The 16,767-nt window shown below is 36.3% G+C and overlaps 1 protein-coding gene and 1 non-coding gene across 3 annotated transcripts in view; both read right to left on the bottom strand.

Moving 5' to 3' along the window:
• Positions 1-16,767, bottom strand: part of HTR2C (5-hydroxytryptamine receptor 2C) — a 324,849-nt gene that overhangs the window by 270,064 nt on the left and 38,018 nt on the right. The gene's annotated exons all lie outside the window — the stretch shown is intronic.
• LOC111536716 lies at positions 12,521-12,648 on the bottom strand. The gene has a single exon (XR_002729802.1). It is a non-coding gene; the product is annotated as a small nucleolar RNA SNORA35 (small nucleolar RNA).

Below are 16,767 nucleotides of genomic sequence, written 5' to 3' on the forward strand. Positions count from 1 at the left end.
TGTCTTGGAGTTGCTCTTCTCGAGGAGTATCTTTGTGGTGTTCTCTGTATTTCCTGAATTTGAATGTTGGCCTGCCCTACTAGGTTGGGGAAGTTCTCCTGGATGATATCCTGAAGAGTGTTTTCCAACTTGGTTCCATTTTCCCCCTCACTTTCAGGCACCCCAATCAGATGTAGATTTGGTCTTTTTACATAATCCCATACTTCTTGCAGGCTTTGTTCATTTCTTTTTCTTCTTTTTTCTTTTGGTTTCTCTTCTCGCTTCATTTCATTCATTTGATCCTCAATCGCTGATACTCTTTCTTCCAGTTGATCAAGTCGGTTACTGAAGCTTGTGGATTTGTCACGTATTTCTCGTGTCATGGTTTTCATCTCTGTCATTTATTTATGACCTTCTCTGCATTAATTATTCTAGCTATCAATTCTTCCACTCTTTTTTCAAGATTTTTAGTTTCTTTGCGCTGGGTACGTAATTCCTCCTTTAGCTCTGAGAAGTTTGATGGACTGAAGCCTTCTTCTCTCATCTCGTCAAAGTCATTCTCTGACCAGCTTTGATCTGTTGCTGGCGATGAGCTACGCTCCTTTGCAGGGGGAGATGCGCTCTTATTTTTTGAATTTCCAGCTTTTCTGCCCTGCTTCTTCCCCATCTTTGTGGTTTTATCTGCCTCTGGTGTTTCATGATGGTGATGTACTGATGGGGTTTTGGTATAGGTGTTCTTCCTGTTTGATAGTTTTCCTTCTAACAGTCAGGACCCTCAGCTGTAGGTCTGTTGGAGATTGCTTGAGGTCCACTCCAGACCCTGTTCGCCTGGGTGTCAGCAGCAGAGGTTGCAGAAGATAGAATATTGCTGAACAGCGAGTGTACCTGTCTGATTCTTACTTTGGAAGCTTCCTCTCAGGGGTGTACTCCACCCTGTGAGGTGTGGGGTGTCAGACTGCCCCTAGTGGGGGATGTCTCCCAGTTAAGCTACTCAGGGGTCAGGGACCCACTTGAGCAGGCAGTCTGTCCCTTCTCAGATCTCAACCTCCGTGTTGGGAGATCCACTGCTCTCTTCAAAGCTGTCAGACAGAGTCGTTCGCGTCTGCACAGGTTGCTGCTGCTTTTTTGTTGTTGTTGTTATTTAGATGTGCCCTGTCCCCAGAGGTGGAGTCTACAGAGACAGGCAGGTTTCCTTGAGCTGCTGTGAGCTCCACCCAGTTTGAGCTTCCCAGCGGCTTTGTTTACCTACTTAAGGGCGGGCGCCCCTCCCCCAGCCTGGCTGCTGCCTTGCAGTTAGATCACAGACTGCTGTGCTAGCAATGAGGGAGGCTCCGTGGCCGTGGGACCCTCCCGGCCAGGTGTGGGTATAATCTCCTGGTGTGCCCGTTTGCTTAAAGCGCAGCATTGGGGTGGGAATTACCCGATTTTCCAGGTGTTGTGTGTCTCAGTTCGCCTGGCTAGGAAAAGGGATTCCCTTCCCCCTTCCGCTTCCCAGGTGAGGCAATGCCTCGCCCTGCTTCAGCTCTCACTGGTTGGGCTGCAGCAGCTGACCAGCACCGATTGTCTGGCACTCCCCAGTGAGATGACCCCAGTACCTCAGTTGAAAATGCAGAAATCACCGGTCTTCTGTGTCACTCACTCCGGGAGTTGGAGACTGGAGCTGTTCCTATTCGGCCATCTTGCTCCGCCCACCGAGCATTGTCAAAAAACTAATTTCTATAAAAAATTACAATCCACTGCCCTAAATTACAACATCACACATTTTTCTAAGTAAACTCAGAAGCTAGAAAAATGTTATCATTCAGGTACAGCAACCCTACAAACAAAATGAAATCCAAGCAACAACACCTAAAGCCTAAGTAAATACATCAAAAAATGAATAAAAACTTACATAAATAAATATGTCTCACTTATTAATCTGAATGACATCTACCCATGTTACATGTAAGTTACTAACTTGTGTATTCCTACAATAGCTTCAAAATAAGATATTTTCTTAAGTTTTTTAAACTTTCAATATTATGGTATCACATAATATTAATTAAATACTCAAAGTTTTAATTTACAGCAATTCCCTCCTCTTAGATTGCATATTTTATCATATAAGGCACAGTAATAGGAATTAAGCTATTAATATGTAGCCTTGATATTTTCCAAAAATGTATAAAAATTAATGTAATTTATTTTATTATTGCCTGAATGAAGACTACATGCTGATAAAATGACATAACAAAATAGAAAGAGAAAGAAAGAAATTAATAGAGAGAGAGAGAAAGAAAGAAAGAAAGAAAGAAAGAAAGAAAGAAAGAAAGAAAGAAAGAAAGAAAGAAAGAAAGGAAGGGAAAGAAAGAAAGAAAAGGGAGGAAGGAAGGAAGGAAGGAAGGAAGGAAGGAAGGAAGGAAGGAAGGAAGGAAGGAAGGAAGGAGGTAGGTAAGGAAGGAAATGAAACAAGGAGAAACAGCACAATAAAATAGAAAATGTTGTATCACAAATCCATAAGATAGAAGGGTCCTACTTTTGAAATAAGGTCAAGAAATCTCTATTCCCCAGACTGTAAGCTACTTGAATGCACAGAATCTGCTTTTGTCTTCATTACATTTAGCATAGTGCCCTGTATTTAGTAAGTCTTCCAAAGATGTTTGTGCCATTGTATTGCATAAGAAATTCAAAATGAATGTCAATAATTTTAAAAATATGCCCAATTTGTTACCAAAAGAGCCAACCATTAAACATTTACTGTCAAGCTTCATTGTGGCATGTCATAGCTTGAAAACACTCTGTAACACACACCTTCTGTGTACTATGAGATTTGAGTCTTATAAGATCAAAATGTGGACAAATCTCTACCTGCAGTGTGGCAAATGATAAGATGTGATTGGCAAAGTCTTTAATGTTTGACTTCCCAATGGCCCATCTGTGTACTTTAACTAGCATTTCGTGTCGTATAAGAAGCCTCCCTTGATTATTTCTAATCAGTAATCCCTCTTAATGATATTTGTGTTTCATTGTTTTCATTTAAAGTGAGTGTAAAATACAATTAAGCAGAGATGTAGAGAGTGACAAAATCCAATTCTACTTTTCATGGTTCGAGGATTCGTTATCATCAGTCAATTAAAGAAAATACTACCTCCAGTGCTAGACTGCTAAAATGATCATCATTAAAGATAAATAGATTATGAATGGAAAATACCTTTCATATATTAGGTATTATATAAATATTTGTTGAATAAAAAAGTATGAAAATTTATATTTCAATAATGATTATATTTACTTTGTAATTACTATTATTTCACTATTATAGTATACCACAATTTCTTCAAATGTCAGTTTTGAAAGTCATAAAGTTCTATAAAGCAATCTTATTTCCTGGTTTTACCTTAACCTGTAATATACTTCAAATTCAAGGACAGAAAGATTGTAAAATACAGTGATTGTATATTAATCTTCTTACATCTATTTATACTTTTGCAAAAATTTTCCAGGCAGCATTATTACAAGGTTAAATACAAAGTTAAAAATCAAGAATCTCAGTCCCTTTACGGATGTTTATTTTTCCCAATGGAGTATGCATTTTATCACTGCAACATTATAATCTGTGAACAACACATGGCTTAAACATTATGTTGTGTTGTTTAGAAGAAATGGCCTGAGAAAAGTAGCTTGCATTTCAAAGTCTTTAAATTTCAAAACATTACCACTGTGTTCTACCTTGAGGAGTTTAAAATTCAACAGTTCCGCTGATCTGAGAGAGTCCTCAATGCATTAATTTCAATCAGCTGGTCCATCTTTTATCCCAACGAAATTAATCATGGTGACAGTTGTCACTATGGCCTCCTCCCTGTATTTTCCAAGCATGGAGGAGGACAAGTGAGCACCTGCCTCCTAGATTTTAGATTGAAAATATCACCCGAACACACCAGGATTCTTTATGCTATGGCAGAGCCAAGAGTCTCCTAATGAGCATGTCTATACACTGATCATGATGTTTTCCTTTAAAAACCAAATTCCTTCAAGGATTTGTAAATGGAATTTAGCAATATTTACAACTTACTCATCAATAAATGGCATTTGAAATATTTATTTCACATTGTTCTGTCACATAGAGAGTTTAAAAATTTGATCAAAATATTTATAGAACTACTTTTTGTAATAGGAGAAGCCCTTTATTTTTCTTTTAATAATAAAAATAATGTGCCAAGTAAAATATTCATTTATGAAACTGCTCAAGCAAAAGCAAAACCAGAAATATTAGAAATCATTAAGGTTATTCATTCTTCTTGCAGAGTATTACTGAAACAGTTGACAAAGGAAGTATTACATAATGGTCAAAAACATGTTACAAATTATCATTTTAAGAAGGTTTAAAGTTGTACAAGGATTCCATTTACTACATATTTGATCTATATGCTTACTAACCTAATGATCTTGGTTATATAACATCTCATGCCTCCACATTTCTTTTTTTGTTTGTTTGTTTGTTTGTTTGTTTTTTGAGACAGAGTCTCGCTCTGTCGCCCAGGCTGCAGTGCAGTGACACAATCTCGGCTCACTGCAAGCTCTGCCTCCCGGGTTCACGCCATTCTCCTGCCTCAGCCTCCCGAGTAGCTGGGACTACAGGCGCCCACCAGGTCGCCCGGCTAGTTTTTTATATTTTTTAGTAGAGACGGGGTTTCACCGTGTTAGCCAGGATGGTCTCGATCTCCTGACCTTGTGATCCACCTGTCTCGGCCTCCCAAAGTGCTGGGATTACAGGCTTGAGCCACCGCGCCCGGCCAATGCCTCCGCATTTCAAAGATGGACAGTGACAGAGGTTAAATTCCTATTCAAAGGTATTAAAAGTGACAGACTTTGTTTCTAATTTATGAATTTCTACATTATATTGAACTCTCATGTATTTTGTTGCTCGCTCTCAATTTGTGTTTGCTACATTGTTTGGGGCATGAGTAGGTTTTCACTGCTTATGTGAGAGGAAACTCCGTGTTTCTCAAATTCTTTAAGTAGGTTCGTTTGGAAAAATCAGTGAAGCATTATGTTTAACCTGAGTCATTTCTTTCTACGTTAAGCAAAGTTACCTGTAGCTCTGTTATAGAGTCCAGTCAGTTACCCTGAACCACAATGGATGCAGATCTATCTTATTATTATTTCTGTACTAGAAAAGTTTCATAACTCATCACGGAAAAGGATCTGTAGCTCATCATGGAAAAAGATCCCACCATCCTGTAGGTCTCAATTTAGCTTCCTTTCTTTTAGCGTTTACATTCACTCTCCCTTAGCCAATTTTGCTTTCTTTTCTATTGCAAAAAACGAAGCCTTCCCATTGCCTGTTTAAAACCCCGTTTGCCTTGCTCAATGTCATGGTTCTTCAGGTTTTCTAAGACTTGGTTACTCGCTCTGCATGTCAGTGTGAGTTTGCATTTTAATTTTCCTTCCTGTACCTGATGCTTTACAATGACTCTGTAAGGTGTCAACAATCTCTGAAAGTTCTGGGATGAGGCATAGAATTTGGATCATGCTCTTATTTTGCCACAGTGATGATTAAACACTAACACATACAGACACACATACACGATGAGTAGAGGTTTAAGTTGTGTTTGCTTCTAGACCCTGAAATAACTGAGCTCATTTTCAAAATAAATAATCTACTTTCAAATTTGGTCTTTATTTTACACTTACACTTAGTCAGAGATGTCTGCTGCTTAATATGACAGCACATTGTCAAGCAATTCCATACGGTTTTTGCTTTTCCTCTTCCTACTTCTCCCTGTTTAGTCAAAAGTTTTCAAAGTTTTATGTGCTTTATAGACTGAGGGTGTAGAATATTCTAATATGACTGGCAGAATAAAACAAAGGCTGATTTATATTTCTCATGCAGTGTATTTGAAAAGACAGATTCCCAACCATTTGCCTACAACTCTATTTCCAGCTCCTATCAGTTTTCAGTTGTTCATATCTCTGATTTAACACTTTTAATAGTTGCCTCTGTATATTTACACATTTAAACCTACAGGAGTATGTAGTGTTGAAAAAAATACACTTAAAGTTAAAAAATGTCAACAGGTCTATGTGGAAAGGTAGTAGAAATTTCTTAACACTTGAAATTCACTTATTTGTAAAAAATTAGCAAAAGGTACTGACTACGAGTATTTTCCTGAAAGGACTTCAGTTTCCCTGCCAATGCCTAACCATACCAAAAGTGAGAGGAAGCCCCTGGTAACAATGTTTACAAGGTGTTCTGTGTGTAAAGGTGCAATCTGGAGAAAATAAATACCCTCACAATTATTTGCTTTCCTTGTAGCACTCATTTATAATCAAACATTTATTATAACTCCTATTTTTTCTTACTTCTAGTTTTCATTCAACTTGTCCTGATAAAGTCTTGAATTCTCTCCATTTGATTCCCTACTGCTAGCTTCATGACCATCAATATCAATGTGAAAAGTATACATTAGTCAGAGGTAGGCTCCACCTGGATTTAACTATATCCTGGCACACGCACACACAATATCTGTCTCTGATTTCTGACAAGTGACAAAGATAAAAGAATGAACTATCAACTTAAACATGGTCGCATTTGATCTTGTATTTTGCATCTACTATATATTAAGAAGGCTCCAGATTTAATTATGGATAAACATATAGCTACATTTATCATGCCACAATTTTCAAGTACAGAATGAATATTTGACAAGTAAAAATAATTTTCTCTTGCTCATCAGATTCCTTTTAGGCTAGATCTATCCTCAACTTATCCAGTTAGTGGAAGGGAGTATCAGCGTGTATTATCAAAAGTGATGTATAATCCATACTGATATTTTAGGGTCACCTTTCCAACTCCCTCAAAAATAGGAAAACCTGCACTGGAAAGTGGGCCTATAGCCTTGAATCAGTTGGATTCTCAGAAGACACCTCAGCTTCTTTGAATTGCTAGAGTTCCTTGCTGTTCAGTGCCATAACTCCACTCTAGGGAGCATGATCTTTCCTGTTAGGTGATTAGCACTTGGAGTAAGGGCAAGATTCTTTAGATCGGGCACGTACAGCAAATGGGAAACTGGTTTCATTTGTGAGAAGGGACAAAAAGAAAAAATCTTTGCACAGCATTCATGCTTCTCAACTGAGTCGGCTGCAGCCTCAGTCACCTGTTAATGTAACAGCTATATTCACGGTCTGAAAATACACAAAGCCAGCTTCTCCCGGCAGAGTCCCTTACCACTCTGGGGTTGCATTACCATCACAGGGAATGAAAACATGGTTCTAATCCAATTAGGAAACAAAGGGTACTTGCAAGAAAAAATTTCAATTCAATTTAATGCAACAAATATTTGTTGGTTTGGGATCATTTACCTGCAAGAAGTGTTCTTCTTTGACAGAGAAGCACATGATTCTAAACTGGCTACAACTATATGATTGGAGATATTGGTGACAAAAGTGATTACCATAAAAATTAAAGCAGGAAAAGGAACTTGAAAGATCATTTACATAGTCCTTAGTGGAGTGCCTTGCACAAAGTAATCTCATCATAAAAAAACTGATGAATGGGTGAATCCAGTTTAATCCCTCATTTTACCAATCAAGAAACTAAAGTCAAAAGGGAGAAGTAATTTACTCAATGATACAAAGTCAGCCAGTGGAAGAGCAGGACAAGAGACCAGAATTTCTGAGTCCTTACCTATTATTCTTATTAACATACTCTTCTTTATATTCAGTCATTTCCACTGTTGATTAATCAGCTGTAGACCATATTTGTCTTTATCCCCATAACTATGTGACTTCATGCCCACAATGTCTTTTAGTACAGCAACTCCATTAAACTAGCCTTAACCACTCTAATCCATATCCTTACACCTCTTCTCTGAATTTTCACAGTGCTTACTGGCTATACTAAAACTTGAAACTTTTAATAAAAAACATATTTGGCAAGAATTTTATGAATGTATCTTGCATCATTAATAAGTTTTGTATGCTTCTTCAGGTAAGGGACATTTGTTTATGGTTCTTTATATATATCAGCATGTAACACCCAGGTTTACCTGGGTGCATCAGAATGAGTACATAATTTAGCATCCAGATTGGACACTTTTGAGAGTTAAAAATTATAATTAATACACATGCAATAAGCATAAACTGTGACTGTCCTAGGAAAAGTAGAATATATAGTCACCCCAATAGTTGTTGACTTGTTCAACATTTGTTAAATTAGAATCAATCATTGCTGATTGTACAATTGTCCAACTGTGGGATATTGTTTCAATTTAGAGATTACTGTGAATTAAATTATTTCTAAAGTAGTAATCACTGAAAAATAATGATAAGTTGCAGAATTCTATTTAGTTACTGATTTTTTTTTTAAGATGGGATCTCAGTCTATCACTCAGGCTGGAATGCAGTGATGTGATCTCGGCTCACTGCAACCTCTACCTCATTGGGCTCAAGGGATCCTCCCACCTCAGCCTCCCTAGTAGTTGGGACAACAGGCATGTGCCACTGTGCCCTTCTAATTTTTTGTATTTTTGGTAGAGACAAGGTTTTGCCATATTGCCCAGGCTGCTCTCAAACTCCTGAGCTCAAGTGATCTGCCCACCTCAGCCTCCTGAAGTGCTGGGATTACAGGTGTAAGCCACCATGCCTGGCCACAATATACAGACTACACTGAATGAAATAATTTCTAAAGTAATAATCAGTGAAAAATCATGATAAGTTGCAGAATTCTACTTACTGAATTCTCATATGTGAGTATAACTTGTTTAAAAGTTATTAATATTTCTGCAAATTTTCACTTATTGCCTTGCTTTTTAAAACTGTAAGGATAAAGTCAAATGAAAAATGTTTGTTGGTCCAGTTTTAATCATTTTAATATTGAAAATATGGTGGAGAGTAAAAAAATTAGCCTTGTTTCTAATTCCTTCCTGATGGTAAAATATGAAGTGCGATGGCTTTCTACGTGGGGTGAGGGGGGCATGTTGTTAGAACCTATAGATAAAAAGGCCCACATTTGTAATTTAAAAATAGATTTAAATTTAAACACTCTATTTAAGAGTATGAAGACACACATCAAGATTTTTTAAATTTCTATTGAGAAAAGTAATGGAGGAAGTAGTAAGGGAAACAAGTACCTTCTATGATACAGTCATATACAACTAATAAATTTATAGAACTAATGACTAATAGCTAAAATTTTATAGCATTTACCTACCATCATACTCTCCCTCTCTGTGTATATATATACATATACATATATGTATATATGTGTATATATATGTCTGTGTGTATATATATACACACACACATGCATATGTACTTAACATACTTTTTTACTGCCTCTCCAAAATGTAAGATCACTAGGTGTTTAAAACAATAGTTTTATCTGCTTGGAGTACATACATTCACACACACACACACATATATATGTGCATATATATGTGTACATTCACACATATATGTGTATACATATATAAAGAGAGAGAGAGAGAATGATGCCTTTGAACATATTAATAAATTACATCTTTACATTGATTTCTGTTAAAAAATAATCAAATAAATTTTGATACAATTTTCATGATATCAAAATAATATTATTTTTAGGTTCAGATATTTAACAAATGTTCAGACATCCCAGACAAAATAGTACATAGATTCAATTTATTAATATTGCTAAATTAGAGGTTTAATGATAAAAATACCCTGCAGCAGAATTAATTTGAAGCATTTGAACAATGGCAGTTACACCATCTGCTCCAGATAGAAACTTGCTATCTTGACAGTAGCAAAGAATAAATAGGCAGTGCAGATACATCAAGCTGGCAAGAGGGTAAATGCAACAATGAAATAAGCATTTTTTAGACAAATTGCTTTTCCTGTTGAATACTACGTTCTATCCTAAATAATACTTCATTCAACTACAGGCAGATGTTTGTGTCAAAGGGAATTCATAGTCTTTATCACAAAAACTGTTTTATATTATTAGAAAATCTAAATCCTCAAATTTCCAAAGAAAATTAAAATACACTAGCAGGAAAAAGAAGCAAAAATAATTACAAGGGAAAGGAAATAGCATGCTTCCTTTAGGAAAAATGCTGAGAAAAAGACATTATGTTGACAGATTCTGACCTACCCACATGGATCTCTAAGATGACCCCCAAGACTATATTATTTGAATAAATCAAGTTTCAAAAATATATTTAAAAGACTTCCTTCTCACATCTTGTTATCAGTGGGATATTTGTATTTATGGGTAAGGGATGAAGATATATTAAAATAGCATTCATTCTGTATTAAAATAATAACGAGAAAATAACAAAACTATCATTATAGACATTCATTTGTAAGGTTATTAGGTCACGTGAGCACCCTACCTTGACATGTTTCTAAGGAAGAAGGTATTTATTTTTATTTCAAAAGGAGGCCAGTCTCTGGAACATCAAGACAAAGAGGTTCATATAAAGGCATGCGCCAATCTTCCACTCCCATTCCATATCACCCACATATTTGATGTTCACATTCCTTTTATTCTTGGCTCAATAGCATTGATAAAGATTATAGTTGAAAGAATTATAATTTTTAAAATATATACCAAACTATGGTATAGAGAAGTCATTGTACTTATCCTTGCCAATTGTCAGGAAAGATGTGTCATTTTTTTTTTTTTTTTTTTGGTTTTTTAAATTTTTTATTTCACTGTGACCTCAGAACTGCTTTTTGTCTAATTCTATTTTTTTTTTTTTTTTGTTATACTTTAAGTTCTAGGGTACATGTGCATAGCGTGCAGGTTTGTTACATATGTATACTTGTGCCATGTTGGTGTGCTGCACCCATCAACTCGTCAGCACCCATCAATTCGTCATTTATATCAGGTATAACTCCCAATGCAATCCCTCCCCCCTCCCCCCTCCCCATGATAGGCCCCGGTGTGTGATGTTCCCCTGGGTTTTACATATCAATCAATAAGTATTTATTGAGATATATATTTTTAACTGCTACATTTTGCCTCAATTGTCTGAAAATAGTAAGATTGTAAATGAAATGCAGATTGTGTACATTTTTTTGCTATCTGATCTGATCTGATTTATGATCAGAACATAAATATGACCTTGGGTTAATGAGGGCCATGTCCTTTTTGTGGGAGTCCCCCCAAAATACATTTCCTAGGAAGGCAAGTTTACCATCCATAATTTTAATACAAGAATAGTATGAGGTGAGGCCTTCCTTCAAAATAATTGTTTTTTACTTAACTTATCCTGGATTCATCTGTCACAAACTATTGTTTTCTAAATTTTAAATGAGTTTTCAGCCTGTATTTTATCACCTAAAACAGTGCCTTGTTTTATGCGGTGCTAAAACTATGGCATTCAATCTTCTAAAGCTTGCCTTCAGTTTCGGTTACAAAAATTGATGGCTGACTTCATAGATAACTTACATTAATTTATCCAGCAATAGTTATTTATTTAGCTTCTACTTTATGAAAGGCACTGGGATAGGTGTTGCAGTAAGTACTAAGATGTATGAGAAGATAGACCTTTCAAAGGGTTTACCAATCAGCTAATAAGCTAACAAGGTGAATTAACAGAACAAATGAGAAATCGATCATTGTCAAATTATGTGATAGAGAGAGAGATTAGTTGGGACTTGAGCATTTGAAGGTGTCATGATGGAAAAAAAGGGGGCCAGGAATGAGTCTTGAATGTAGTTCTAACTTGTAAGAAAGAACTGGAAAGGGAATTCTCTCAGCACTAGGTCTAAACTGACTGTTTATATACAGAGAATGAAGAGGCTGGGGAAGCCTCACTTGTCAGGAAGCTAGTAGAAATGGGCAAACACAAGGGCACCATCATCTGCAAGATAATTATAATCTCATTTTCATCACATCAAAAGGAGAAAACCACTTATCTCTCTGTCTTACTAACACTTAATGAGCAAATTGCCCAGAGATTTAAATGGATTTATCTTGTCATATAATCACCATGGCAATCTTAGATCATTCCAGTAGTGTCAACCTTATTTTATAGACTAAGACACTGAGTCTAAGAGGGGTTAATGTAAATTGCTAAAAGCTTCACAGCTAGTAATGATTGCAATAATGTAATAGCAAGGATAATATTTACTGAGTATCTTCTATTAATCTGGTATGTACATAACGACTTTTTTTTTTTAGACGGAGTCTTGCTCTGTCTCCAGGCTGGAGTGTAGTGGCGCAATCTCGGCTCACTGCAACCTCCACCTCTCAGGTTCAAAGGATTCTCTGGCTTCAGCCTCCCAAGTACCTGGGACTACAGGTGTGCGCCACCATGCCCAGCTAATATTTTTTTTTTTTTTTTTTTTTTTGCATTTTTAGTAGAGACAGGTTTCACCATGTTGGCCAGTATGGTCTTGATCTCTTGACCTTGTGATCTGCCTTCCTTGGCCTTCCAAAGTGCTGGGATTACAGTAGTGAGCCACCGCACCTGGCCAGACATAGTCACGTTTTTCTAGTAATAGCAGTTACTGAGCTGCCTGGATCTGTCTCTCCACTCTCTCACTTTTTTTTTAGGTAAGTCATAGGACCCAGGAGATATGTACCCAGCTGCATGCAGGAGTAGCCCACGGTGTGACTCTCCCAGCTTTGAGAGGGCTTTGCTTTTGCACCGCTCGATGCCCAGTTGGTCAAGGTGGAGCCCAATGGGTCACTTGGCAGTGCTGTAGACAGCAGAGTTGGGGTTGGGGCCCCATGCTCTATATAGAAGAACAAGCTTAAAGGAGGGAGTGAGTAGGTGACCAGAAACATCTCAGAACCAATTGCTTCATTCACTCAACATGGTTACTGCTAGGTCAACTTCCAGTGAAGAAAATGTGAGTTTAGAATCAGGCAGATCTGGACTCTGAATCCCAGCACTGTCACTGACTAGCTGTGGGACTTTGGTAAACTCACTCAAGTTCTTGTAGCCTCTGTTTTTACATATATTAAATGGAATCAATAATGACTACTTCATCAACTGCTGTGAGAATTGGAAGAAATAACTTGCGAAGAGTCTAGTCCACTACCTGACATTACTTGTTAAGCATTTAATAATTAATAGCTGTTGTCATAACTAAACATCTCCCTACTCACCAATACCAACCTCTTTTTTTTTTCAAATTACCATTTGTCGGGGGATCTGGTAAAACATTTGGAATTTTTTTTAGTTAATAATTCTATAATTTTCTACTCTTCTTATAATTTCCCCTTACAAAAGAAAAGTTGCTTTAGATCCAATTATTTTACATTGGCATATATACTGAATGACTATTTTAAATTGCCTAATATTTCCTGACAACAAATTTGTAGATCACTATCCTTGAATTGTTTGAAGGACAATGACACATCTTTCCTGTGCCTCTGGAAGGAACTCACATTCTCTCAAATGCACAAAACAGAGAACTATCCATTTGATGTACCTTTTTTATTTTCTCTTGGTTATGACTGAAAATCTGCCACCTCAAGCAGTCATTGGCAAATAATCATTACCTTTTTTTCCATTTTTTGCTTCATTAAGTCAGCAAATATTCATAGATAAAATTTTATGAACCAAGAACTACTCTAATTAATAGTGTTCCCACCAAAACAAGTGCCTTTCTCTATATCCCCCTGACTTTTGTCCCAGCCTGATATGCTGCCTTACCAAATGATGCTGCTTAGGTGATCAGCCATCTTTGAATTCTAGGAATAATCTGGCTTCTAGTGCACAGAACTGGATTAATTATAACCCTTGGTGTATGAATCACCATTGCCATGTCTCCACATACAGCTCAAATAATATAATTAATTAATTATTAAAACAAAACATCATATACAGATTGTGAATGTTCAATTTTAAGAAATAATGTCAACTTTTTCCAAGTAATTTTACAAATTTATATTTCTGCTAGCAATGTGTAAGAGATCCAGTTGTTCATGTTCCCACAAATGCTTGGTTCTTACAATAGGTGTAAAATGTTGCATTACTTTCTTGCCTGTCCTCCCTGTATGAGGAAGTTTCGTGTCCAAAGTTGAGGTTTGGAACTTTTCTCAGACATTTGAAGTAGAACGGAATCAAATACCAGAGACTTCACAGCAAAATGAGAACTAAAAGTGATATCCTAGTCCCTTCTTGGTTAATGGCTTTTAAAAAATGAAGAGGAGGAAAACAATTTAAAAATAAGTATTACCCACTTTAGGAGTGGGGGAAAAAAGCATACTCCAGATATTAAAGGGCACATGCTTTTCTGTGACTCATAAAAGGGCATATTTTCTTGCCTAAAATTCTAGAGCAATAGCAAGTTGAAGGGAAAGATACAAATTAACCCATGTTTCTGTTTTTCCAATGGAGACCCATTTCCAAACTGTTGGGTAACCAGAGTATAAATACTCTCCTAAATGCACAGATCATTTCACAGATATAAATATAAAAAGATGGAAAAATAACATGCCACTGGTTGTTTATTAATTGTGGGTTTTAATAGTTTACATTGGGCCATTCACTTATGAAGTTGTGGTTCCATCTAATTCATCATTCCAAAAAATACCTGTTCATTATTCCACAGTTTTGAAAAGCAGTTGTGGTACCCAAAATAATTGTTTTATATGTAAGTATGATACCAATAGCCTTAATCCTAAATTCTTATATTGCTCTCAATGTGCATACACGTCAAAATGCATCTTTGTAGTACAGATAATTCACCTACAAGAGATTCCACCAAAGTTTTTACTTTATTGGTGACTGTTATTCTATCACTACCTTTGGTGATGTGCTACTGTTCTAATTATGCCTAACCATGTTCCAATAAAATTATGTACTTGCCAACTACTAGTTGCAACAAATCCTGGTCAGTGTTTTTTGTTTATTTGGAGGACTGAAATGTAAGAAGAGCATTTCTAAACAAATAAGAATTCCTTAATATAAGTATATTGGCCGGGCGTGGTGGTTCACACCTGTAATCTCAGCACTTTGGGAGGCCGAGGTGGGCGGATCACCTGAGGTCAGGAGTTCCAGACCAGCCTGGCCAACATGGCGAAACTCTGTCTCTACTAAAAATACAAAAAATAAAAAATTAGCCTGGCATGGTGGTGCACGTCTGTAGTCCCAGCTACTTGGGAACCTGAGGCACAAGAACCGCTTGAACCTGGGCTGCGGAAGTTGTGATGAGCCAAGATCGTGCCACTGCACTCCAGCCTGGGTGACAGAGTGAGACTCCATCTCAATTAAAAGATGATAGATAGATAGATAGATAGATAGATAGATAGATAGATAGATAGATAGATAGATACAGATATCAAGATAAAAGACTCCTGCCTTTGTTAGACATAAAATAGATACTATTTAAATACTGCTTTTAAAAAAGAGAGCAAATTCACATTATTTAAATATTTCCATCAAATTTTAGATATACCAAGCATTAGAGAAACATTTCTGCTGAAAAGTTAACTACTAGCCACATGCAATCTTGATATTATAGGTCATGTCTAATTGATTCAGACTAGTGAACTAAAATTTTTTTCAGGATTCACTAGGCATTCCAGTTTTGACCTTCATTCTTCAAGGCTGTGAGGATGAACTACTGGGCACTGCACTCTTTAGAAAGCAGATTTATAAGCTTTACTTTCCTATCCTATGATCTAATGGTAAGATACTCTATCATGGTCAATGCAGATTTTTTTTTCTCAAGATAACTATTCAACAGAAAAACAAAATGTCTCTCTTTTGCTTGTTTTTACTATATCCTTGTCAAAAAATTATTTGATCAAGCAGCAAATATTTATGGAGCACCTACCACGTGCAAGGGCCTGCATGGGGCATAAAAAAGAGGCTGTGCAATGATATGAAAGAGATAATGACAGAAAATGGTTATACAATTCATCCCAGTTGATAAGCACACTTTCTTAAGGATCTTCTGCTGAAATGCAGGCTTCATTAATTCCTCACCTCTTTGTACATGTATAAACCTTATTGCTTAGAGCACGCTATTCTTTTTCTTTATTTTATGTTAATTAATCTTATCTCACCAATAAGATTTTAAGTGAAGGTCAGAGATCTTGGCCAATACGTTTCTGGAACCCCAGTAATTCCTGGCATAGTGCTGATCACATAATAGTTCTCCATAGTTATCTTAGTGAATTAATCTAATATTTAAGAATATATTTTCCAGATACCTTAGTCCACTCATTCTTTATTATAACCCTCATAGGCACAAGTAGAAGAAGGGGGAAAAGATGAAATTCATTGTATCAACATCTATTCTTCTATCTAGTTCTGGACTCTTCTATCGGTCAGATGTTTACAGCAAATTATGTGAAAACTTATGAATAATTTAGGGCAATGAACAACATCTTTTCCTTGTGACAGGAGAATTTTGATATGTTAATTGCAGTGTTTTGCCTTTTAAAAACTAGGTTACATCATTTTTGGTTCTAATGCCCACATAATGCGTTACCTATTAATATGAAGAGTCAAAAATAATAATCTTGGATTTATGTAATTTTCCCAAAAAACAAACTTAGAACATTATGTTCTGTGGGCCATGATATAATGTTTAATGAAGTCAGACACACTGAATCTGTATTCTTCCAACCACTACTACTTAAATTACCTCTGACCTTCCAATTAAGGCTTTAAAGTGCCTTGCTATCCTTCTCTTCCTCTAATTCAGTGAACTTCTCTTCTCACAGTTGTAACTCTGCCATAAGGAATCTCAATCAGTGAATTATGGAACATGAATAAAAATTGTTTTTAAATGACAGAATTCAATGAATTCAGTAGAAACTGGATGCAAATCATATGAATTTGTTCTGTTTCATTTGCTTTA

Source organism: Piliocolobus tephrosceles, chromosome 12, assembly GCF_002776525.5.
Source record: "Piliocolobus tephrosceles isolate RC106 chromosome 12, ASM277652v3, whole genome shotgun sequence".
NCBI lineage: Eukaryota > Metazoa > Chordata > Mammalia > Primates > Cercopithecidae > Piliocolobus > Piliocolobus tephrosceles.